The 25,332-nt window shown below is 41.8% G+C and overlaps 1 protein-coding gene and 2 long non-coding RNA genes across 6 annotated transcripts in view; all 3 read left to right on the plus strand.

Moving 5' to 3' along the window:
• Nucleotides 1–25,332, plus strand: part of ARHGEF12 (Rho guanine nucleotide exchange factor 12) — a 76,021-nt gene that overhangs the window by 5,013 nt on the left and 45,676 nt on the right. For 2 of the 4 annotated variants that reach the window (XM_030505252.1, XM_030505253.1), the window contains exon 1: nucleotides 13,736–15,760. The exons of the other annotated variants lie outside the window; for them this stretch is intronic. The gene's annotated coding sequence lies outside the window, so the exon portion shown is untranslated. Of the gene's footprint in view, nucleotides 1–13,735; nucleotides 15,761–25,332 lie in introns of those variants that run through there. 4 annotated transcript variants of the gene reach the window in all.
• On the plus strand, nucleotides 6,121–6,861 carry LOC115616247. The gene is made up of 2 exons (XR_003994246.1): nucleotides 6,121–6,173; nucleotides 6,389–6,861. It is a non-coding gene; the product is annotated as an uncharacterized LOC115616247 (long non-coding RNA).
• Nucleotides 7,182–19,148, plus strand: LOC115616248. Its single transcript, XR_003994247.1, has 3 exons — nucleotides 7,182–7,401; nucleotides 9,538–9,546; nucleotides 19,139–19,148. It is a non-coding gene; the product is annotated as an uncharacterized LOC115616248 (long non-coding RNA).

The raw sequence follows: 25,332 nt of genomic DNA on the forward strand, positions 1-25,332 counted from the left end.
AGTTGCTTGCAAATGAGTTTTATTTATAACAGTGCTGTAGTTTCTGTTGCTATGACTAGAAAACAGGAGGGATAGAATTTACACATAATTGCCCTTGAGAGGCTTTAATTGCTGATTTGCTCCTGACTTGGTACTAAAATAGACCCTAACTGTTTCTTATCTGCTTAGATGCACTTTCCGTGTCTTTGGCTGTCTGTAAGTCCCCGTAGTAACTGGGGCTTCTTTAACTGTGTGCTGAGAAGAAAAGGTTTATTTTTTCCAGGAGGATAAGGGTAAGAACTTCATAGAAAGTCACACCTTAGTGCTACTAACTAGATGTTAATACCTTAGTGTTAATAACTAGATGTTATTATCACGCATGTATTTAATTAGTAGAGTTTGTAAGATCTAATATTTATGTGGGCTGCAGCACACTGTCTGTTTCAATGGACTGAAAAGTGTCATAGTCATCGAGGCAAGTCTTGTGCTTTCCAGTGCTGTGCCTTTACTATGTTTGCAAATTAGTAGTTGACAGAGTCTGTGCATAAATTCATTTTTGTATTTGGCTTTTATTGAAGCTGTCAGAAGAGAGCACTGTCTGTGATGTTTACTGTTGGCTAGGAAGCAAATGCTCCCGGTTCATGCTGCATAGTTTATTAGGGTTTTTACTGGAGACAGAAGTTGAGGTGAGCTTGATTTTCTAGTTTTGAATAGAGCTGTGGGCGTCATGATTATTTGGGTGGAGGCAGGAGTGATATTTCATCGGTTAGCCCAATTGTATAACTCTTCCTCTGCACAGAACTCCTATTATGGCATTTATTAGTGTTTCGAATGGATAGATTAGGAACGGTACTGGGACGTAGGCTACTTCAATTTTAGACTTGCAAAAATCTTGGCCACATCCACCCCTCCCCTTTCTTCCTGTGGATGACTGTTTGCACATTGGAGTGCTTTCAGATCACCGTTCTGTTTGGGTAGTGCTTGCTGCTGTCCTGTGTAGAGGTGCCTGAGAAGAAATGTGCATCTTACCCTTGGAGCAGAAGTTGCTGTGGTCACTGGTGAGCTTTGTGGGTGTTCATTTGTGATCTTCTCAGACCGATCTTTATAAAACTGACTTCTGTATCGATGACACAAGAAGTGTTTCTTCGTCCTTGAGGGGGGCAGCATTGGCCACAGTCTTTCTAATGGAAATCAAAGTAGTCTTCTGTTTAGTCTCAGAACTATTCTGTATCATGTTGTAAAAGTAGTGATTTGGGCACTGAAGATTATTTGTCAGTCCGTCTGAAGGTAGTATACAGCGTTCGTGTATTTGCCCAGGGAAAGCAATGCAGACACCTCTACCAGTTATTTTACATATTTAATGGCTATCTCCCAATATCTTTTGATTATTTCAGGAAGTGGGGTCTCCTATTGAATTTGTGTCTTAAGCGTTTTGTGTGAATCCTATGCAGTGAGTAGCTTCAATGCCTGCCTCCGTTACAACCATCGGCCCCCACTCTGGCCAGCCCAGTGCTATAGCTTCTAGTTATGCAAAGTGTCTCAAAGAGGAGCAGTGTTTGCTTTGGTCTGGAGACTGAATTCTCCACTTAAACCTCTAGGTGGTCCTTCTGGGTCACCGGGGAAGTATGTTGGCTGTGCTGCTTGAAAGATAAGCTTAGGCTCTTGCTTTCAAGGCTTTATCCTCCAGGTTTCTCATTGAATACCTCTTCCTTCCCTCTGAAAATTAGCAGTAGGAGACTTAATAACAAATCCCGTTTGTGTTATCCTTGAGTTTTTAGACTGAGTGATCTGAGATGCTAATAAAATGCTTCTTATAGCATTCCTAAGGCTCTGCAAATATTCCTCTGCCTAAACACTCTCCCTTCTTTCACTTTAGTCCTGAGATTTTATCTACTTTGAGATAACTAGATCTTCCTTGTGTAAGAGATGTCAGTAGCACTAAAAGAAAATAGACTTGCGTGCATACTTTCTGGTAGGTGATCCAATGTTCTGTTTTGTGGCCCTGTTCTGGATAATTACTAGGTTTAAAGAACAGAAGTCTTAGTTCATGTCTCAGCTTGATTAAACTAAGGGTCAGGAGCCTGGATGTAGATAATGTCTTAACATGACAAGAAAGGACTCAAAATAAGGACAGGGGAAACAGTAGCAAAGTAATTAGTAAAGTGAAAAGTGATGTAAAACATGCAGCGTTCGATTAAGAATGTACAGGGGATAAAATACAGGTCAGGATACATACAAAATAGGAACAGCACACTTAGAAAAAGACAGGAAGAAACAAAGTTTACTCATTTTTCTTTTGAAGGAAAACGTGTAAAAATAAATATATTGAAAATGACAGGAAAAAGCAGTGTCCTTATGTTTCAGATGTAAGCGTGAGTATAAATAGTAAAATCAAAACAAACAATGCTCAGGCTCTGACATTCACAAATTGTCTACTAGACATCACTTATGCTTTGTTATTCCTCTGCATCCTTTCCGTGAGTATTTTTGGTATTGTGTCTGTTTGACTTCTAAGACCAATGGGCAGGAACCCTTTCTTGCATAGTTGCACCTTTTAGCATAGTCTGATGGTAAATAAGCAGCATTGCTGTTTACATTTGTGGCAAACACTTAAATATTATCTTTGTGGCTATTTTAAGCTTTGTTTTGACAACACTGGAACTTCTGGGCTCTGTGATGTCAGTTGGTAAGGTACTTCAGTAAACTGCTCTAGCACTGGAAAAGCAAATGGATGGTGTCCTTCCTGAGCCATAGCATGCAAGTTACTGTACTTAAAGTAACTTGATTGTAAACTGTCTGGATCACTGTCATATTAGTTACTTGGCTACTGTCAAATGTCCTGCTGAAGATAGGCAGGGTCCCTTGCAGGACTGGCATGCTAACACTGTGTGCTGTCCTGGAAGTGGCACTTGGGTTTCAGTGCATTTATGGGTGCAGAAAAACTAAACCTTTTATAATCTGGGAATAGGGCTATGAACTGAACTGTGTGAATTGAGCAGAAGTACCTCTCGGTGGCTATAAAGAAGTATTGCGGTGTTGATGCTAGAAACCTAAGAGAGAATCTCCACATTATGGAAGTTCTTGATAGCTCTCAGTTGGCACAAGAAACGTGTGTGTAAGGGCAAGACTCAAACTGGTTTCCATCTGCTCCTGAGCTCTTGAAATATATATTGGAAGTCTTGAGAGAGATTGATGGAAATCTTAATTTTATCCAAGAACTGTTTCTCCTTGAAGCCATGAGTAGCAGCACAACTATTCTTGTTTATGTGAGAAGCTGATCTGCAATTTATGTGCAGACTGTGAATCCTGGTTTGTGGAGTCACAAGCAATCGTTTTACCAAGAGCTTGGGTGACTTCCCAAGAAGAACCAGTAACCTGCAGAGACTTAGATGCTCTGACATGGAGTCCTGAGTGAGCTGTAGTGCTGGAAGGGGGTTGGGAAGCCTAGGTGGGACCTGAATTGACCTGAGCAAGCATTTCCCAGTGTGGAGGGAAAGACCCATCTATTTAGTAAAGCACTAGACTGATCCGAGACAGGTACAGGATTCTGAGTCCACCACTCCCATAAACATACAAGCTTCAACCTGCAGGCTTACCTAAAGTATCTGATGGCTGCTTGAAAGTCTTTTTATGCTGTTATGATAGTGGCTGTTAGTGTAGCTTATTGGCAGCACATCAGACAAGGCGTCTCCTCTCAGTACTCCTGTGGCACAGAGGCACCATTGCATGCTCCTGTTGTGCCCAGATGCAAAAAGGATTCTGATGAGTAGACTGAGATCAAAGCTACCAGAAAAGTGTTGGAAAAGAGGAAAAGAAGAGAATTGAAGGAGGGAAGCTATAACGAGCGAGGGGAAAAAAAGGAAATAGGAAAAAGCTGCAATGTAAGACATGAAACAGTCAATAGGAAATGAGTGAGAGGGAGAGAAATGGGAGAGGTGGTGGCAACTGCCAGATAGGAGAGAGGTTTCCTGTCTGCCAGCGTGTTCTGAAGGCACACGTCAGCTGGGATGGACTAAAACCCTGACAAGCCAGGGTTACAACTGTCTGGAGTTTTCTGTGGAGGACTGAAGATACTTGTTTGGTGTCTGGGAGTAGCTATTTCTTGAAGAAGCTGCACAGATACTGTTTGGGACCAGCAAATTGTTTCAGCTGTTGTAATGCCTTCTAACATTTTGCTGTGGTTTGAGTGACAGCAAGTCCCATGCGACGGTATTGGAGCCAGGATGATAGCGGTTCCTGTTCTTTTGTTAGGTGGCTTTCAAAGTGGGTGCTTGCAAGTAAGAAAATAACGTGGTTTTCTGATCTGTGTCGATTGGATGGGTTTTTCCACCTTCTGAATAATTATTATGTGATGGCCCAAATCAGGCCATGACTTCAGCCAAAATTAAGCTGTTTTTTTCAGATCGTTTCTGGTTTTAAAAGAGTGGTTTTCCCCACTGCTGCAGACTGTTCTGTAGCCATCTAACGTAGCTTAGGCAGTGCCACAGCAAGTTCTAATAAATGTTCAGGGGCAGCTGTAATAGAGAGAAGGGGATGAATTTATATGATGTAAACTCCGTAAGTGTAAGGGAGGGGGGGAAGTGGTGGTTTATCAGAAATGCTTCTGTGTCAAGGCTGAAAGTTCTTAGCTGAGAGATCTCATAATGATGAACTGCAGCTCTCCAGTTGGCAATTTGTTCTTGTTGTCTGTTGAGAGACACAAAATGATAGGTTGTGGTTTGCCCTGCGTAGTCCCTGCGGTTTCACTAGCGGAAGTGGTTCATGTGGGTGCAGATCTCATCTTAGCAAACCAACAAGCTCAATCATTTGGGCTGGTGAAGGTGGTGTGGGGATACTGCAGAGAGAGCCGTTTGCAATTGTTGTGGGATTTTCTTTGTTGTAAGGATGCGTCAAAGTCTGTAGGGCACTGGTAAAATGAATACCTTTGTCACAGGCTTCTCTACCCTTGAGTTATAATAGAACCTTCAGCAGTAGACGAAAATGTCTTGCAATAGCTGAGAAATGGGTACATGAGCTAAAAAGAACTTTGCTCTGTTATCTGGTTTAGTCACTTCAGTAGCAAGTGCCTTGGTATATGGATTTGATGATACTTACTCAATGGTTGGTAAGTATAATGTTGCCAAGCACTTGGAGCCCTTTGAGCAATATTGAAAGCCCCGAGTTTTACACTTAGATATGTCAGGTCTGTGAAGTTATGTAAAATATTCAGCCCACTCACATTATGGAAATTGTGGTGAGAATAAAACCCTGTAATACTTGGGGGAAGAAGGAAAGGCGAGGAAAAAAACCCAAACAAAAGGCAAGCAGATTCCTCTGTTCTTCCAGCGTGGAAAGATGTAGGAATGTTGGTGATAGCTTTAAATGCTAGAGTGTTGTTTACTTTGGATGTTAACCAGTGCAACTTCAGCTCTATGTATTGCATAGCAAACCTTGACCTTCTCTCCCTTTTCCTTTTAGTAGACTTATTATCAGGTTTTACACTCATCAGTGAGACATTAACTGTGTTTTTCGGTGTCTGCACCTGCTCACCCATGCCTTTGGCTCGCCCTCCATAGACGGGGTATCTGGCTGGGTTCTGGCCCTTGTAATCCAGATACATGGTCCCTTGGTTTAGGCCAGAAAACCACTTCTTTGCTGGTAATGTGAAACATGCCTGCTGGTTGTGAGGTGCAGTGATGCTGCCTGGTGGGTGCCAAGCGAAGGGGAAGAGTCGCTGTGTGCTGATTGTGGCCTGTTTTGACAATTAACACCAGCCTTGCTGGAGGAGGCTCTTTTCTCAGCAGAGCTCCTGGGTCACCTGTGAAGCAGAAGCAGATAATTAAGTTTAGTTGGAAAGGGGAGAGAAAATAGCCTTGCAACAGGTTTGAGTTTTGGTCAGCCTGCAAATCCAAATCCTCTTGCTGGAATTCAGCCAGATGGAGAAAACCTGCCCCTTTCCCCTTCTTCCTTCCCTTTTCTTTCCTAATAATTTTTATATCATCATGGCTCTGCAGCTACTGGGAGGCTGCTTCACTGAGCCTGACTGCAGCGACAAGAACACCGCAGTAGCTCAGAGTGTGCTGAGAATCTTGCTCCATCTGTTGCTCCTCACATACTGAGAAAATGGCTCCTTCAGATCTATAACGTGCTTCTTGGTGTATTGATGGGGTTTGATCATTTGTTGGATCAGCAAATGGCTTCAGAAACTTGCTGAAGTTTACTCCACCAAAGTAAGTTGGTTCCTCTGCTTTTACTGGGAACTGGGAATATATTTTCCCCAAAATAAGTGTTAATTTAGAGTGTATGTGGGCAAAACTGCAATTGATGTCAGAAAAGCATTTCAGCAATGAGGTAAGGAGGAATAAAATAAGGAAGAACATACAAATAACGAGGTGGGGTTTGGGGTTTTTTTGTTTGTTTGAAAGAAAAGGTTTGCAATTGGTTGTGAGGACAGGCACACACTTCAAACAAGGACTGTTCTGTTCAGAGGCCTTGTTTGTTTAAATCCCCACGTGAAATCTCTTCAGCTTCTTCTCAAAGTTGTATTTGGATCAGTTTGCTGTGGTAGTAAATTTGAAATACAATGATTAGCTGTACGGCAATGGGAGGCCTACTCAAATATCTGGGACCTCCAAATGGAAAGCTTGTTTCCTGTGGGATCTGAAGAAATGCTTTCTCAGTCGTGGTAAAACTAGTAGCATTCCTGAAGGTGGTCGCATGTCCTGGGCGCTGCATCCTCCCTTTGTCTCTGGTACCTCTCCAGCTGCGTGTGCACTGGATATAGATGTCAGGCTGCATGCGTCTGGCACAGGAATAACAGATCTGGGGGGCAGCCCTTTGTCAGTGACAAATACTTCGGCTGTCACCGTGCCCCCAGGATCTGTTTCTCATTGGCAGTCAACCCAATTCAGTTGCGTGATAATGTGCAGGAAGAAATGCCCAGTAGCGAATGAATTTTGTCTTGTAAGATTGCAAGCCATCTGTACTCTCCCCCTCCTCTCTCTTTTCCATCACGTGGAGATGTTTGCTTTAGATTAAAGCACTTCTCTTGGTGGTTTCCATGCCGCAGTGGGTCTGATTACATATATTCCATTTCAGAACCGCAGAAGGCAGAAAATACCTTGGGAGAAATTGCCTTACTGCTTGCTGTTCACAAATATCAATACAACTATCTTTCCCTTACTGATTTAATGCAGAGTACTGATGTTTAGCCAGTGACCAGTACTTCATTTTTATGTTTGCAGGTTTCTTACACATCATTTGTTACTTAAATTCAGCTGTTGGTTATGGTGATAACACAACATTTTGTTTAAGCCTGTGAGGATGTTTGACTGTGAGCAACTGTTGATGGGTAGTGAACGTGTTCATTTAATACAGTGTAGTGGAAATTGGAGAGGGAGGTCTGTATGCTGGCATTTGGAGCATGTTTTGATACAACACTGAGTGGCTTCTTACGAGCATGGAGGACTCTCTGCTCCAGCTGATAAGAAGTAAATTAAAGTTTTTGTAGGTAAGCTGCATGCATTCTCTGTTTAAATGGAAATGAGAATACTTAGTTTTGCATATTTGATGATCAAATCTTACCTGAAAAGCAGCTGCAATTACCATGTAGTAGTTTGCCTGGTTTTAGCAATATTGCCCCTCCAGAGGCTAAAGCAGGAACTGTCTTTTGAGGCTCCAGCAATCCTCAGCTTGTGAGGAAATACACCACGATAATTACACAGGTACAACTAGCTGTGTGAATGCTCTTGCTTTGGATTTTTGAGGTAAGAGGCAGATGCACTGCTGTAGTTGCACTGTTAAAGCTTTATCTAAAACCTTCGGTTTCTTCCTGCCCACCTCCTGACCCTTTGCATGGCTTTGATAGTGTGCTTTAAAGCATCATGATTGCTGTGGAGGGGGAGATGGAGAGCCCTGGAAAAGATTGTTGATTATGCATTGGCTTGAGGGCAAAGGAGAAATGTCAATAGTACAGACTCCAAAATTAATTCTAGAGGAGATAACTCAAACGGGTATTTGACTCATAGACAATGTCTGGAAACACTGCGAACTCTAAAGATCAGTGGTCGCATGTTCCTTGTTGCGCTGAAGTGATGAGGGGCTGAAAGTATGTTCTAGTGCATTAAAGGAATGGATTTCTGCATTTTCAGAGGCTGGGGCTATGCTTACAGGTATTGCTACCTTGATGCTTTCAGAATATGGGACTGTAAGGCTACAGATGCTGAATACATCTGTATTCCACATCAGATCAGTATCCGTATCTGTATCAGTAATGATAAAGCTGGTGCTGATTTGCTTATGGGGTCAATATTTGATGCAGTTCATGTCCTTTAATTATTTTATATGTAATGTGCTGTAAAGCTGGAGCGGGATGAAGGCTACAGTGAGTTGAGAACGACCTGCAGAACCCTCGCAAAGGATAAGTGAAACTCTCCCTCTGCATCCCCAGTTCTCCATACCTAGTGAGCAGTTGGTAGAGTTTTTTTAAGCCTGAAAGTATTTATTGCTGAAAATTTCCAGCTCTAGAGCGTACTGTAACAAGATATTTAGTGCTGAAACAGTGTTACTGGTCTTGGGTTTTTATCTCTTTGAATTATGACACAATTTGAACAACTATGTTCAGCAGTTTGTTATGAATGAAGTAGATTTTGTCTTGGAAAATGGAGTATCCTTGCTCTCATTTTTCTCTCTTTTCGGATTGTCAGCTATACAGTAATTACTTGTCTCTCTCTCTTTAGTATGCTGTTTTGGCACTGTCTCAAGTTTGAATTTAGTGATTGGCATAAATACCATATTTTGGAGCTGGTTTGGGGGGACTGCCTTTTTCTTTCTTTCTTTTTTTTTTTTCCATAGCAGTCTTACTGGAATCGCTTGAACTTAATTCAATGACAGGATGAGCAAAAAATTTGTTTAGATAGGCTGTTCTGAAATATTTAATGCCTTCTAAAATTGTTCATGGTAAAAGATCAAGGAAGGAAACAGTATGACCTTTCAAATGAAGCTCCGTATATCCCATTTTCCTATGCCAGAAGTCAGACTGGACAATGAGAGACTGAAAGCGTTTGGGTTCTCTTTCATAAAGGATCTTTCACTTTTTGCTTTTACAGATAGGTGGTTGTTTTGATGGTGTCACAGATTGAGCAGACTTTACAGCTGGTTTTTAATCAGTGTCCACATTTGTACCAGAACTTACTTTAATTACTGTCTGTAGCAAACTGTCCAGTAGCATGTGGTGTGTCACAGCAGAAAATGGTGGGTCATGCTGTAATGTTTTCCTTTGGTTAGCACATCCTTTACTTCAGTATATATATACCATTAGTAAACGCTTGCAATTAACAATTGTGCTCAAAGTTTTAATGACTTCAGTATTTTCTTTTTTTTGAGGATTTTTTTTTTTAAGCACTGTGTTTTGCTTGGGGTTAATGCAGCCATGCATTAAAAACAGACAGATGTGGTTCAGTCTTGTAATGATTGACTCCCTAATGTAGGTTGCCAGCCTAATCCTAACTTGTGCTGATATGTGCTTTTTAGTCAGCTGGCTGGAGCCCGGAAGGTGGGTTTTCTTTGGAGGGGAGCTAGGGGATTTGTGTGGTGAATCGTTCAGTGAGGTGTATAAGGAATCTGGTTCTTTCTCAAGCAGTAGAGTTAGATTTTCTTATCCTCTACTTCCGGTTTTGTATTTTCTCCCACTGCTCAGTTCATCACTTTCTCTCATGTCTAAATCATCCTTGCTTTTTCCCTTGTGGGTAGTACTGCTCTGGAGCTTGTCCTACATTTGATTTGATGTCCTCTTGTTTTTTTTGTGGCAGTTTTGAGTTTGTATTTTACCTGACATTCTACAGATGCTGTCCCTTGAGTTTCACATACTGACTGCTGAAGCTGTGTCCAGTAATGTGCTCAGGAAATTAGGCATGTTTCTTAGGGGGTTCTTGTCTGGTATCCAGGATCCTAAAAGCAATAGGTTACCTCTTGTGTAGCAAAATGCTCTGAAACCAGAAAGCTTGCAGGTTTTGTGGCTTACATGTCCATTGCTAGCACTCAGTTTAACTTTCCTACCCAAATATGTTATATATGCCGAGTATCCGTACCTCGTGGAGTGCCACACAGGCTTCTCTTATTAGTCTTTTGAAAAGGAATTATGGTAGTGATTTATAATTGAGTGGCTGAATACTGGTCAAATAACCTGGATAATATTTCTATTTCAGCAATCGTTGATCTACTTTTTTACTGCAAAAATAATTTCCTGTTTCTGTTTCCTATTTCTCAAACTAAGTTCTAGTAACTTAAGGCACGTTTCTAAGGAGGTAAAATAATGAAGAGTTTGTGTATGTGAAGCAGTGTTTTAGTACAATTATTACTTTATCTGACGTAAGCTCTCTTTAAATTGTCTACTGTGACTTGCAGAAATTCCTAAGAGGAAGCTTCTGTATCTTTAACTTCCGCTGCCCATTATGTAATGCAACATACTTCAGATACTCAGATGAAATATTAACTCGTGTATTCATCGAGTTGTCTTCTGTTTGCCATAAAGCATGCCCAACGCAGACAAACAGAACATTTCTTAGTCGTATGCTGCTTGTGATTGCTGGTATTTCAGAGCAGTAGAAGTTTATGAAAGAAGGCAATCTGTGCTGTGAAGGCACAGAGGGTGAGTTACCCACTGCGCATGGCAGAAATGAATCGACTGTAGGTGATGGAACAAGTGTGGATCACAGCTGCAGGTCAGGCAGTGTTTGTGTGCTACTGCAGTCAGAAACTGTATTGGAGGGACAGTATCAGTTCTGTAAAGATGACAGGTCAAAGACCAAGATGTGTCTAGAGCAAAAATGTGCATGACTTGAAAATAAGGCACCATAGGCATAGAGATAAAAACCAGGTAGAGTTTATAGCGCTCTCGGTGATAAGGGAGAAGTGCTGTTGCTAACGAAGCATGAGAGTTCTGACCTTTTGGGGGGGGGGGGGAGGACATTCACCATACGTTCCTAAAGTGAAGTTCAGTGCCTATAACATCCTTGTGACTTCTCAGTAGGTATCTGTGTTCTAAATAGTGGCCTGCTATTTTTGTACTTGAAAACACCCGGATGTTTCTCAGATGTCTGAAAGGAACATCCAGTGGACTCTGAGTTCTTGCAGTATCTTGTTGAAATATATCTGATTTCTTGCATATCTTCTTCTCTGTACTTTTATATTAGCTTTCTCTCTCAAAAAGCATAGTAGTCTTTTGCTAGTTCCTGTTTATTTAAGATGCACTTTGTTGCTTTATGTAACATACAAGAAATTAACATCCTGAGCTCACTGAATGAAAGGGAGAGAATGAGAGTCAGTGCTTGTAACATATGGCTCTATAAAGTATGAAGATACTCTGATGGGGGAATAGGACAACCTTTCTGCCTTATCATTTATGATTTTAAGGGCTGAGGAAGTGCATTGGCAAGCTTTTTGTGTGTTGATGTAATGTGTTACAATGTTCGATACTCATTGACTAAAAATGCATGTATCCACCTATCCCACATCTTATTTCAGAATAGATTTCTTCATCCTTGCCGCTTAGAACTTCCCCAAAATTGTGAGATTTGGCTCTTCAGCTATGCTGCGAATGGGATGCCTGAGCATGTTTGGTGTGTTGAAGCCTTAGGTTTTGTTGTAGCAATTCAACCAGCAGTGGTAGCGATCAGATGCAGAACTCTTCTTGCTGCTCCGTGTATTTTTTTTCGCAGGGGTGTGGACTCCATTCCTTGGGGACCACTTTGCTTCCGCTGTATGGAGCTCTGGGAAGCTGTTCTTTTCCCATGCCTGGCTCCTTATTGGGGTAAAGGTCTGTGAATTCTGCATAAATATTTACCATATCCCAGCCTAACCAGCTGAGAGCTGCTAATGCTGTTACTGAACAAGGAGAAGTTGCTTGTGTTGCTTGCAGGGTGTGTGGTTTGTATATGGGCAAGAAGCAAAGCATTCCTGAATCAGTAGAGTGTAAGGGAGGGGACAGGGACCAGAATTGCTGTCACTTGATGAAGAATGATGGAACAAAGAGACTGGAAAATTCTGGAAAGTGAAACCTGAAATCCACAGGCTTGTAACTTGTAGTGTGGTATTTTAGAAGCACTGATTTAACTTAATTGTCTTATGTTTTCTGATGCTGCTTCTAAAAGGACAAATCTGGCTACATTAGAAGAAGTTATCTACTTACTTTTTTACCATCTTTCCGTGTTCTTTGGAGAGATTCCTTTTTTAATGATGTGGAAAGTGACATCTCTTTTCTGTGTTTTCTTTCCTGCTCTTGTCCAGGACTGTAGAAATCCCTGTAGATTTAAAATAGTGATACTACAGTCCTATTCATGCGTTTGCGACCTCTAATTTCTTCTACAAACCTGGTTGCACCAGACTCTCTTGCTTTTTTTGGTGAAAGATTTATTATTATTATTTTCCTCCAAATTGTTTTCTTCTTGTGTCCTGTGGCTGAGTGACTACTGAGGGAAGGAAATCTGGGAAATCAAAGTAGGAAGCAAGATATGAGCTTCCATTCCTGGATCTTTCTTGTTTTTACACTGTTTCCTGGCAGCTGCGTTGGTTGGTACTTGAAAGGAATGCATTGTGTTGCTTTTTCCCAAAAGCTGGAGAAAAAAAATATAAATAAAAATGAATACTGTAAAATTCTAAGTTAGTTATGTGCATAAGCAAAAAAACTGCCTGCAGAAGTTAAGTCTTACATGACTGGTCTGTGTAGCTCTGCAGTGATCACACTGGGTAATAATCCTGTTAAAAATCAGTTATTTGTATGCCCTTCCCCATCATAGGTCAGAAAGCTTTGTCTCAAGTCATGATGCATGGCACTTTTGTGATATTTTGAGTCTGGACATAATAGGCTTCAGAAGGTGGCTGGGGCTTCAGCAAGCAATGGTCTTTCAGCTATTCAGTACCTGAGGAAAGAAGCAGTCAGGATTGGCCCTGCTTACTCACACTGGACCCTTCTTTATGGCTTTTTGCAGTGGGAAAGAAATCTTAGAGCAAGAAATGCACAAATTAAGCAGGCTCCAGAGTTCATTCTCGTTACACTTTTCCAGAAGTTGCTGTTGCTGTGCCCTGTGCTTAAATCCTTTTTCTACTTGGTATTTTTCCCGATAGACTGAAATTTCATTTGGATTCTTCAGAGTGTTTTTGACTTTGTAATAATGACGAGCAGGCTGCAATATCTATTTCTGGAGCTTTAAGAGTGTTTCATGGTACAAATGCATTTCTTTTTCCAAGTGTTGATGCCAGTAAGAGATTTTTTAGTTGAAGGGGATTGAAAATGTCCCTTGTGGAGTAAAATCATAACACAGCCTTGAAGCTTATTCCTGTTGCAGTCCACCTTTTATTCACTGACCTCAGTGGTTTCAAATGAAGTATTTTACTTGCAAATTTCAAGAAAGGATTTTGAGTTTTGCAGGGATATGGTACACTCTACAATGTTATACATGTTTGCGCTTATGATTGAGAGCAGCTTACATATCATAAACTTGTGGTATTTCCCTACACAAGGGCAATATGCAGTTTTATTGAAGGGTAAACTGAGGCACACAGCTAGAGAATGTGGATTTCTGTGGAGGGGGGCAGATCTGCTTCTGACCATTCCTTCCCAGCACTGCTTGTTGGAGTGCACTGTTTGGACTGCTGAAGTTGGTAACATTTCTCTGTGCAGTGAAGGAAATGGGAAACAACAGTGTTTTAAGCAAGATGTAGTTCAGTAAAGTAAGGCATATTGGCCTGCTCATATTGTTTCATCTGTGTCTCACTTAATATAGAGGAGCATTAGGGAGAAGAATTAGGAAATACTTGATTTTAAAATGTGATCCAGGTTTAAAAATATCTCTGTTTTGACACCCTCTTTATGCCTTAGCAGTGGCTGCTTGGTGCACGTGATTCTCACTCGGGCATGAATAAACTGGGTATGAAGCTCTGCTCTGGGATTTGCAACGACTTTTCCCTTGCTTCCTTAACTCTTTGTGATTCCACGTTGGCTTAAAAAAAGTACTGTTCTTATTTCTTTTCTTGTTTTCCTCCTGTACTTTGGGTCATATATCAGGACTCTGAAAGGAAGGGGTGCTGGCCTGTGAGTATCTGAGTAGTACTTATGTACTGGGCTTTTTGCTTTCCTCTGGTTTCCATTTTCTTTCTGAGAGCTGACATTTTCTTTTCTGATTTGTGAAATTCCTAGAAAATGAGGAGCTGGGCAAACCAATATGTTTCAAAATATAAACCAATGAAATACAGCTTCCCACTATTTAGAAAATGATAATGCATGCCACTGGAAAAGATAGAAGCATGGAAAATACAAGCTCTAGCAGGGAAATTATTGCATGCTTAGAGCCATGGAGCGGATAGATGTAGGGGTAGGAGTTGATTTCTTTGGCTTCCTGTCTGCTGTGTAATTGTAGCCTTGATGCAGTTGTGGCTTGGAGATTATATTTGGGACCAGCACGCATTGGACTGGGCAGCACAGAAGTTGTGGTGAGCGTAAGTCTAAAGTATTTGGTCATGAGAACTGAGGAAATGCAAAAGAAAGTAACTGCTATTAATGCATTAAGTGGTTTGCTGCAGCTTTATCTTTTTAATAGGCCCCATGATTTGGGAAGAAAAGTGTAATTTTATTAAGAATGGTAATTCCAATCACCAAAAATTATATGGGTCGAGTTGGATAGTTTTATGGCAAAGGCTAAAATAGAGACCTTGCTTTCTCTCTCCTCCTGCTGTATGTGGAGGCTCGGATGCTTGTTAAGGGAGAGCCAGGCATCACACTGCCTGGGGCATGGTTAGAGCCCTGGGAAGATTTACATTAATCAAACACAAACAGACAGTGTAGCGTGAAGAAATTTCTATCCCGCTAGCAGTGCTCACCAACTTAATTAGGTTATTGGGGCAGAAAAAGAAAACAGCCCCTTCACCCTCCAATCCTTCTTCCCCAGGGCTTGACCAGTCATACAAGCTGTAAGAGCAGTAAGCTCATTGCCCCCCTGTTTTGACCTCCTAGTTTCTTTCCCCGGATGACAGAAAGAGGCATGCTTTCATTCTCACCCTCTTTCCTGCCCTCTTCTCTTCTAAAACAATACAGAGGCTCTGTTTTTCTGAGCCTGTGTGCTTTTCAGGTGCCGCGGTGGTCGAGTGTTCTCAGAATGCCTGAGAACAAAATACATTATGTGGCAGAGTGTGACCCTGTAACAGGCTGGAAGTGGATTGAAGGAAAAAATCTCTCTGCCCTAAGCCTCGCCTTTGTTCATGTGTCTTGTGTGCTACAATTTCTTTGATCAGTGATCCGATTTAATTACATGCATGCACGTATATGTATATAGACATATACGTGCACATACATAAATGCATACAGAACGTAGGTATCTATGTATTGTGTATGTGTAAATGCATATATAGGCATATATTGTTCTTTCCCTCAGAACAGTTGGAAAAGCTGAATTTTAAAATCCTAGCTCTCCTCTGCTTTCTTGTTGGATGCAGTCTCCCATATATGCATATGTGGGATGTACGTGGATGCTGTTATCCATGCGTCCATTAGCAGCGCAGCGTTGGGCCACAGCTGATGGTGGTTGGGAGGAGGTGGGAGAAAAGAGGTGGAGTTTCTTCCCTTCCCTCAAGTGGTCAGTGAAACAATCAGGCAGATGCCTCTCAAGGACATCGGATAAGCGTGAAAAAAAGAGAAAGCTTCCAAGAGGGGTAGCTTGAACTCCTTGGAGAGGACTTGATCTCGGTGTACTCCCCCTGGAAGTGGGCCTTTGGGATCTCCCTGTTCAGCTGACTCTGTCTTGTGAAACAGGTAATATCTGTCTTTGTTCCTATTCTGTGATATATAAATAGACTGAAAGATGAGAAAATAGCTTCCTTGAATGCAGAGGAGAGGAAAAGGATTTTTCCTTTAATATGTATTGGAAAAGGGCAGGAGGGGAGGGGTTTTATTTTTTTCTCTTTTAATAGCTGCTGTGTGAACCTTTGTTACTCTTATATTTTCATCGTGAAAATGGTTAATTAAATATGCTTTCTGTAGGAATCTGTGCCTTGGTATTTCAACTCAAGAACAAAGGTTTTGACAGCTAGAAAAGATGCCTCAGATGTAGGTGCTGGCAGCACTACCTTCTTTCCATTTCCCAATGCTGAATTGCATACCAGCATGTTAGCAGAATCTTCTCACCAGCTTTTGCGGTCTAAACGAATGTGATTTTCGATAAGCTGATATTTTATGCATGTTGATGCTAAATTAGCTATTGGTGTTCAAGAAACCATCTTGGAGTGTTTTCAGTGTTGGTTTTTTTTTCCTGGATGTGTTTTTCACTGATCAGACCTCCTCTCCTCCCTCCCCTCCCCACCTTTTATGCTTTATTTTCAAGTGTTCTAAAGATTAAGCAAATTGCATCAGTAGAGGATAGTCATAATGATGGTCTGCACAGTACTGTTGGTGCAGAATTGAGACAGCATAAATCCAGGGACAGCCATCAGAGCACTGAGAGACCTCTCCGTGTTTGCAGTAGTTTCCGCTAATGTGTGGGTATGAGGATTAGATGTAGAAGGGCTGCAAGATGCTGATTGCTGCTAGGGAATTTGGCTTTTACATATATATGCAGATCTGGTAAGTATATATGTAAAAAGCCTTTTTTTGAGTGGATATGCTATAAAGTGGACAGATGCTCATTCTCCAGGAAGACGGCGCTGTAGGTGGCTCTCACATGAAGAGGTAACTGTCTAAAATACTGAGTGACAAGTTATTGCAAGCTCTGCTCTCACCAAAGTCGGGGAGAGTTGGCAGTTCTCAGCATTGTGCCTGTATGAGGAGGAGGTACCAAGAACTGCTGTAAGTGAAGCAGGTGGGGAATCAAACCGGGTATTGATATTCCTGATAGCTTCGTTACCTCTATACTGCTGCCACGTGTCTTGAGGAATTTTGCTGCCATCACCTCATAGCAGCTGGTAGGTTTCCTGAGCCAATGTGGTTTTCTTGTATTTTTACTTGTATTTTTTATTTTAAGAGACCCAAGAGGAAAATACTAATACAAACATATTCAGAAGCCTATTAATAGCATTGTATTTGACTCACATGCTGTTCTCAGGATCTTGAGCCATTTTACAAGTACCATGGCTTTGCTACTGGTTTTCTTCCTCTTCCATTTTCCAGCAGAAGAAACAGGGCTAGATTTGCTGTGAAATCCTAATCCCGTGTTCTGCTCCAGTCCTTTACAGTTGGTCTTGCTGGATTTATCCTGTAATTTAGATGAAGGGGGAAGATGAAATGTGAAGGAGCAAAGCATGCCACGAATGCCTGTGTAAATTTTTTCACTTCTCATGCAATGTATGCTATGTGCATCTTTTGTCTTGTGTTTTACAGGCGAGACCTACATTTCGGGGAAGAAATAATAGGTTTACATATCACAGTAGACTCTTTATTTTTCTTAGACCATGTAAATAACTAAGACAGCGTTAACTTTAGTATGAAGTGTTGCTAATCCCTTTGTCATTCGGTTTACATCACATATTTCCTTTTTTGTAAACTCCGACAAACTCAGATGCATGGTTGAGAAACTTTCCATGGTTACTTTTAAAATATGAGTCAGTGCTGGGATAGAAACCCTCTTGGGAGGTACTTGAAGCAAGTAAGGTGAAATAGTCAATTAGCTGCATATTTTTCGTCTCAAATAGTCAAATAGATCTCAACTCAAATCAATAGATTTCTGTTGCCTTTGGTGTTTGCATCTACATGAGTAAAACTTCACCAGCAGAATTAGCTAGATTGGAAGCTGCGAAGGATTAAGAGCTAATAATACACTATACAGGTTAAGCAACAATGTGGTAATGATTTCTTGGTCCTCTCTCAGCTTTCGTCTGTAAAATCGTGTATTCAGTTTTTCCCTGGTGTAAATTAGGCCACTGGGAGCACTTTGCCTTTGGGTAGTTCGAGACATATTAGCTGTAAATTAGTTTATTGCAGCTGGCAAATATTTAGAAGCCTTGCAGAGGTCATAAGAGTGAATGTTGTCTGCATTCATGCAGAATGGGTGTAGTTTGACCAAAGGTTCAGGGCTGGGTGGGAGAAGGAAAGGCTGGGCTGAAAATGCTTTTTGGTTGAGTGTGTGCTTAGCTTTGAACTGATTAATTCCTGGTTCTGATGAGCAGGCAGGTCCTGGGTTTGAAGTGTTGGCATTAGATTTCTAGATCAGTGAATGTGCGTTAACCCTTAAAACAAGAGAATTGAAGGAAAAGTTAAATTAAGACAGGGTGTCTTTCTTGGAGGTAGGTATTTTAGTCATGCCAACTTTATCGTAGGAGTAACTCAATGGAATGTTGTGTTTTACAGTAGGTCAGACAAACTGATAATACCTTTTGAATATATAAACCCATGGGTGAGGGTGTTGCTGAGCAGTGTACTTCTGGGAATGTTTTCAAGCAGTAGTAACATCTATATTGAGGTGAATCTCCAGCGTTGCATTGTCAGACACGAGTTCATAATGCTGAGGAGCAGAACAACGCAGCCTTGTTGGTTCTTTAAAATACCTTTTGAAACACATGTTGGAGGAATAGTAAATACGTCTTAATGTGGGTACTTTCTGCGCCAGAGCTACATGTATTAGTTACAAGCTGTAGAGGTGTGGTGCTCCTGTGTCAGGCAACTGTACTCACTTACTCACCAGAAATGTTAACTCTGGGCCAAATATTCAAATGCGGCTCTGAACCTTGTACATATATTTGCAAAACTTAAAGCTGGATAATTGGAGTTAGTGTTACGGTGTTTTGAAAGCTACATTTCCAGTTTTATTACGTGCGCCGTGTTTTTTCTCCTCCCTTCCTAATTGCTGTCTTTTGCTGTTTTTAAGAACTGTTTCCACACTAGTCTCGTTGCTGGTTCATAACAACCACAAGCTAGGTATGGCATTAATAAGGAACTAGGCTGTGTGCCTAATGACATGCAAACATTGCTTGACACGCTGGGGCAACACGAGTGATCTCCAAGCCCTTATGCGTGCGTCGGGTGAAAGCAAATGCTGTGGCACTCGATGGCTTTAGGTTTCTATGGCTGGTTTAGGAAAATCAAATTGTCTGGCGCAGCGCTCTTGTTCCTTTGTTTCTTGCTTTGATTTTTGTGCATCTAACTCGAAAGCTTTTCCAGACGCTCGTGTAGGAGGAGTGGTGGTGGGGAGGCGGGGAGCAGGGCTGCTTCCATTGAGCCAGTTCTGTATTGCAGTTATTGGCAAGCAAAGCAAACATTTCATTTCCCCGTAATTAGCTCCAGTTTAGGGAGGCAGGTTAATTCTGACTGCCGCGCCCTGTCTGCGCAAGAAGCTTCCTTGCTTTAGTTGATTCTTTCGTAGAGGAGCAGTCTGTGGGCAAAGGGATTTAAAATGATTTTCAGAAAGGAAAACTGAATTGGAACACGCGTGTTCTGTGCTTTTTCCCCCGCCTCGAACAGCCGAAGCTAAGGTTGCCAAGATGATGTGAAAATGTGGAGAAAAGGGCTATCTCAGAGCTCCTCTAGTATGGCCGAACTGTGTATATTTCAGCTGCTTTTGTTTGCTATGAATATTTGTCCGTAACCTAGTAAAAATAAGTGGGAAAACTGGGTCATAACTTCTGAAATCACAAGGCTTGACCTTTCTCCTCTACCTGGTCAATTCTGCTGAGTGGGTCGTGCAATAGGAGCTTGCAGCAACTGTGGAGATTTCGTCTCTGCATGCATTAGAGTTTTGCTTCAATTTTGGTTATGATAAGATTTTCTGAAGTTCTTTTTCAGTCTTTCTGGTATTTCATTAATTTCATCTTTTTCCATTTCAAAGATGTCAGGTTTTCTTTCCCAGCGGTGGAAACCGACAGATGTAGTGACTTGCAACTAGTCATGTTTGGAAACGAGTAGGAAATCACCTGTGATTTGGCAACCTCTGTTCATCATTTTCTGAACAGAGTTTATTCCTGTTCACAATTACATTCTTTATTCCAGAATTACATTCTGTGGGCAAACAGCATCCCTATTGCTTGAATCTTGCTTTTAGGCTGAATGTAAAAGCAGCATCAGGGAAATGAGCAACGTGGTTTATTTATGTTCTCTTCTACTGTCCCCCTCCCCAGTTTTAGTTTGCTTGCATCTACCCCACTGTAGAGATACTAAACAATAGGTGTCCTTGTCTTAAAAGGCTGTAACTTCAGGCCCTGTAGATGGAAAGCTGATGGTTCTGAGCCTTGGAAGTCAGTCAGGAGTGGAGGAACAGCACTGGCTGCTGAAAATGTCTCTGTCCCCTCCCCTTTGTAGAGTTTCTGCGGGGACTAAAAGTTCTTGCAGGGTCCTGGCTTCAGCAGCAGAGCAGCACAAAGGCCACATTGAGAATAGCTGCTGGGGAAGCCCTCCTTCCTTGCCTGCCCTGTAAATGCAGTTCTTTCTCCATGAAAAGCCCTGACATCAGCTCTTGGAAAAATCCAAGTGCTTGTGTCATGGAAAATAGCTGAGGCACTTGCTTGGGCTGGGACTGAATGACTGAACTGTGGATGAAACTTCTCTAGAGATGCTTTTCTTCTAGCCTTTCCAGACGTTACTGTTCATAGAGAAATATAAACCCTTTCCATCTGGAAGTTTTACAGCGAAAGGATGCTAAGAACAGTTGGCTGTAGTATATTCAAAGTACCCTGCTTGTCGTTTTTCTTTCTTTATTTTCATTTTATCTATTTAACAGATACTGTTGCAAGCTCCTTTTAGTCACATCTACCTGGGAAGGAGTATTTTCCAGAGAGCAATGTTCATTTGGATGGAGATACTACGTGTATCATCAGGAAATTCCATGTACCTCTTGTCTGGAGGCAAAATCTCCGTGTTCTTGTAATCCATTTTATGAAGAAGCCTTATCTTTTCTTGCTCCCTTCTCATGTTGCTGCCTTCTCTTCACCCCTCTTGATGAATCCCTCACCTGGAATAGCTCTCCAGTTAACTGGAGAATGAAAGATTCATCTATATTTATATAGTTATATATATATTTTTAAAGCTCAAAGAGGAAACATCCGTATGGTGGAAAGGTGCTCTCACTAGTGCCACTGGAGTGGTCTTTCCCTATGGAAGTACCTTCCTCTTGGAGTCCTGACCTTGTCTTCTTAGGGACCATCAGAAACCTGTTAGATTTCCAGACTTGTGAAAAGGCTTAGTTATTTTTTCTCTTGATTTTTATCAAATTGATCTTCACATAGTTTGCATTAAGTGCTTAACTCAGCACTGTCGGTTGCTATAGCGCTGGTCCCTTGCATCGATCATTATACCGATCCATCAGGAAGTATGTTGACAGGCTGTACTGACTACTCTGCATTTTCTAACCTAAAAGGAAGATTTAATGGCATATTCTGGTTATGGATAGAAACATTGGTGGGCCAGAAAAGCAATGCAACATTGACCGAGTTGGAGGTATTTATTAGGCCAAATCCAACGCTGGAGGCACTGTGGATGTTTAGAAGGTGGAGAACTGTGTGGAGTTGACACAGAAGGTATTAGCTATATGGGCTCTCCAGTCACTTCACTAAACTTCCTGTGTTCCATCTCAGAAGGCAGTGACTAGGCCTGTTCACAAAGCTGTCAGTAATCTAAGGCTAATAATGCCATGAACGATTCTTCCATGAGTCATTGCGTCAGCTGCGGTTGCTGCCTTGGCCTCCTACAAAAATAACATGGAAACTTTTATTGCCTAGCTCGGTTTCGCCTCCTTGTGCACTTGCTGCGAGTTCATAGGATCTGTCCATAGGCTCTGACAGCTCCCAGGAATCCACGCCGTTTGGGTCTCGTCTTCAGCCTCGCTGTTTCTCCACACCTCACATTACAATCTGTTGTCATCGGTATGCAGTGGGGATTTTTTGAGGAAGAAAACTCTGTGGTTTCCCGAGCTTATGTACTTTGATATGAGGAAAAGATGACATTGCATAAAACTGCTCTTTAAGTGGGTTAATGCTAAGGTAAAATAGACTCGATGTGTTGAATCAGTGTTGTCCACAGAATAGCTGATGTGGTTCCAGCTGCAGTCTGTGGGCAGTACAGTGAAATGGCAGACTTCTGTCTGCGTTTTTTCTTGGTTGCTAATAGTTGCCCACTTGCTGCATCTGTGTTTCTCTCTATCCGCCTGTCATTTGCTATCTCATCAGTTCCTTTTACTCACCCGCTGTCCTATACAGAACATGTCTGCCACTTTTTGTTGTGACAGAAGACTGCCTTTAGCTCTATATTAAGGTCACGTTGGTACTGCTTTTGTTCAGGTCATGTCAGCACTCTCCCATAATACCTTTCTCGGGGCTTTTAAGCCCTGCAAAAAACACTCTGGTGGATATGTGCATCTGCAAACTGCGAAAACAGACCTTTTTTTTTCCCCCTTTCTTCCCATCTCTTTCAAGATGAAATTCTGGGAATTATCTGCAGAATGGCATTTAAGGCATCCATGCTTGCTGTACTTTCAAGGCACTTAGTTAAACCTGCTAAGTTTAGACATTTAGACAGAAAATGTAGCCTTTTTTCTGACTAGTGTCAGTGCAAGGTGTTGGAAATGCAGCTTAATAGGTAGTGAAGAAGTTCTAAGCACTAGATGCAATAGAAATAGTCATGAAATTTAACTGTCACCCAAGAGCAGACTTCAGTTCTTCAAGTTATAGGATTTGATTGGGTATGTATGAGCAAGAGGAGAGTACAATCCGGCTCAGCCTTCCAGAAGTGTGGCTGCAAGTTACACAACTTGCTTTTTCACCAAAATCCATGGAGGCGGTGCTGGCAAAAGGCTTCTCATTGACTAATTTACTTGGTGGAAACCTCCTGAAGCAGGATGATGTCATTTTAAGTAGACATAGTTTGGGGTTTTTGGTGGGGGGGGCAGATCAGACGTTGACTTAACCTTTGGTTTTCCTCTTGTCTTTCTAAATGTGTGAAAAAGAAGAGTGAGTGAACCTGTAATGTTTCTCATCTCTCCTGCATTCGGGGTGGTTGAGTGGTTTTGCTGCTTTCCTTTCAGACTTAGAATTCTGAAAGAGGGTTTGCCTGTAACAAGCGACGTCTTATTTAAATGAAACTAATAAAGCAATGAAGAAGCTTCTATTGCAACTGTTCATCTCCTAATTAAAGATTAGTTCTGTCAAGCAAGCACTTTTTGGCTGTTGTCTTTTGTATGGGTTTCACAATATTTCTTACTCATCTCGGCACAAGTTGTAGTAATTTATACTTGCATCGTGCAAACACATACAAGCTTCATTTCAGGCATGTGAGAAGTCTTGCTGAAGTAAATGGGACTAAAGTTAGGCACATGAATAAATATTTCCAAGGTTGGGGCCCTTGTCTGAATCTAAATATTTTTGTCTTTGATCAGTTTCTGAGATAGCAGATACTTGAGTTCTGGTAATATTTTAGTATGGGAGGAAAAAAACCCAACATGGTTATCTGAACGCTGTGCTATTTATGGTCAGATATATTTTCAACCTCCTGGGCTAGAATGGAATGCTTTGTACTGTTGGAAGCTGGGAATCCTTCCTTGCTCTGCTGTGTTTTGACACATTAGGTCTTAAAACTATCTTTTTCTGTCTTGGCTGCAGGCACTGGTCCCGTACTGAATGGTGCATGCATGTGTGAGCTAACTCAGAGAAGTATGATTTTTAATCCATGCTGTTACTAGTTGTAGGTGTATTTCTCTCACTTGGCTTTACGCTAAATAGGTTTTCCTAATGCAGCATGACTAACAAGACATACTTTTAGTAATTTGGTGCATTTAAATGACTTAAATTATTTGACCCAGTATTTTAAAAACAAAATGTGACTTGGCTTTTAATTGTTCCTGGTATTTGGGAGAGTGGAACAACTTGTTTGGAAATGTGCTGATGTTCATCAGTTATCAGACAAAATGTCTACAGGGTTTTATCGTATAGCCTAAACTTGCCAGCTAGATTTGGAAGTAAGTCTCCAGCTGTTAACCGCACCCTGCTGTGCCTTCAGCTTGCATGGTGTTTACAATGGTAGGTGAAATACGTTTTGCATGTTATATATATAGTGCCGAATACTGTAACACAGTGAGGGGATTTTCAGTACTACTTTCAAACTTAATACTTTTCAAAGTGAAGATGAGTTGCACTGAAATACAAATAGTTGCTGGGTAAACTCATGGGAGCTCTTCTGCGTTCTTTGATTATACTCCATCTAGTTCTACTCTGCTTTCTGGTGTAGTATACGAGTGGTACAGTGTTTGGGAGCTGAAGAACGTCTTCAGCAAATAAAGAAATACTGGGTACTCTTCAGGTAGGAGACTGGAAGAAGAGAAGGAACTTCTGTACGGAGTGCTCCCTGCTGGCTGACTAGCCAAGGATGTTCCATCGCAGTTGTAGTCTTAGCTCAGCTGACTCTTCCATCTCTGATTTCTGTGATTTCATAACTCGGTGGCCTGGAATGATTTCAGGTCTGGGAGGGGAGTTTTTTTCAGGTCTGGGAGGGACTGAGGAGCTTCATCTCCAGCCAAGCTGGACAAAGCCCATCCCTTCCTGCCCCATTGGCTTTACGGAATACTTCTGAAGGAAAGCATGTGCAGGAGGGGGCCTGGAGCTCCCTCAGCCTCACCACCTCTAGACAACGAACGCACTGCGTGCGCCCAAGAGGCTTTGCAGCAGTGGTGACCTGCTGCCTGCCCCGCTTCCCCACCATGTCCCTCCTCCCTCTCTGCTTCGCAGGAGAAAGAAACACAGGAAGCTGGCGGGCGGCCAAGGGGCTCCAGAGCTTCCGGGAGGCGCTCCCGGCGTGCTGTGCTCCACAGCAGCGGGCCCGAGGGCTTGGCGGGGATGGAGCACTGTGCTTCGGACACGCCGGGCCTGCGCTGGGGTGTCCCTTCCTATGGGTCTCAGCATCACCGCAGTGGGGAAGCTTCAGAGCGAGTTGGGTGCTGGCTGTGTGTACTGAGGTGCCATACCTAGCTGTGAGCACAGTTACAACCACAGACTGGGAAGCTGGGGGGTTTGGCTACCACTCAGTGGGACTTCTATGCTCACCATTAATGGCAAAGCACAGAAACAACTCAGTGCCTTTTTATATAAAAAAACTTTAGGGTTCTCTTTCTAAATAATTGTTGTCAGTAGTCTACTCATAATAAGTGGAAAGATTTTATACAACTTTCTAAACATCTAAAATAGAACATTTGCACTTCATCCTTGAACAGGTAACAAATAGCTCTGAACCAACCAAAATGGTACACCAGCGAACCGACTTTAATCAGCACCGGTTTCTTTTGCTGCAAGGAGCATAAGCTTGGAGTTCTGGGTGCTTGCTAAGAAACACTATGGAATGAAGGTTTTCACTTAAATGCTACATTAAAACATTTGTTAGTAGTGTTAGGACTCTTTATGCAGCTCAAAAGTTCAAGTGCA

Source organism: Strigops habroptila, chromosome 17 (assembly GCF_004027225.2).
Source record: "Strigops habroptila isolate Jane chromosome 17, bStrHab1.2.pri, whole genome shotgun sequence".
In the NCBI taxonomy this organism is placed as follows: domain Eukaryota; kingdom Metazoa; phylum Chordata; class Aves; order Psittaciformes; family Psittacidae; genus Strigops; species Strigops habroptila.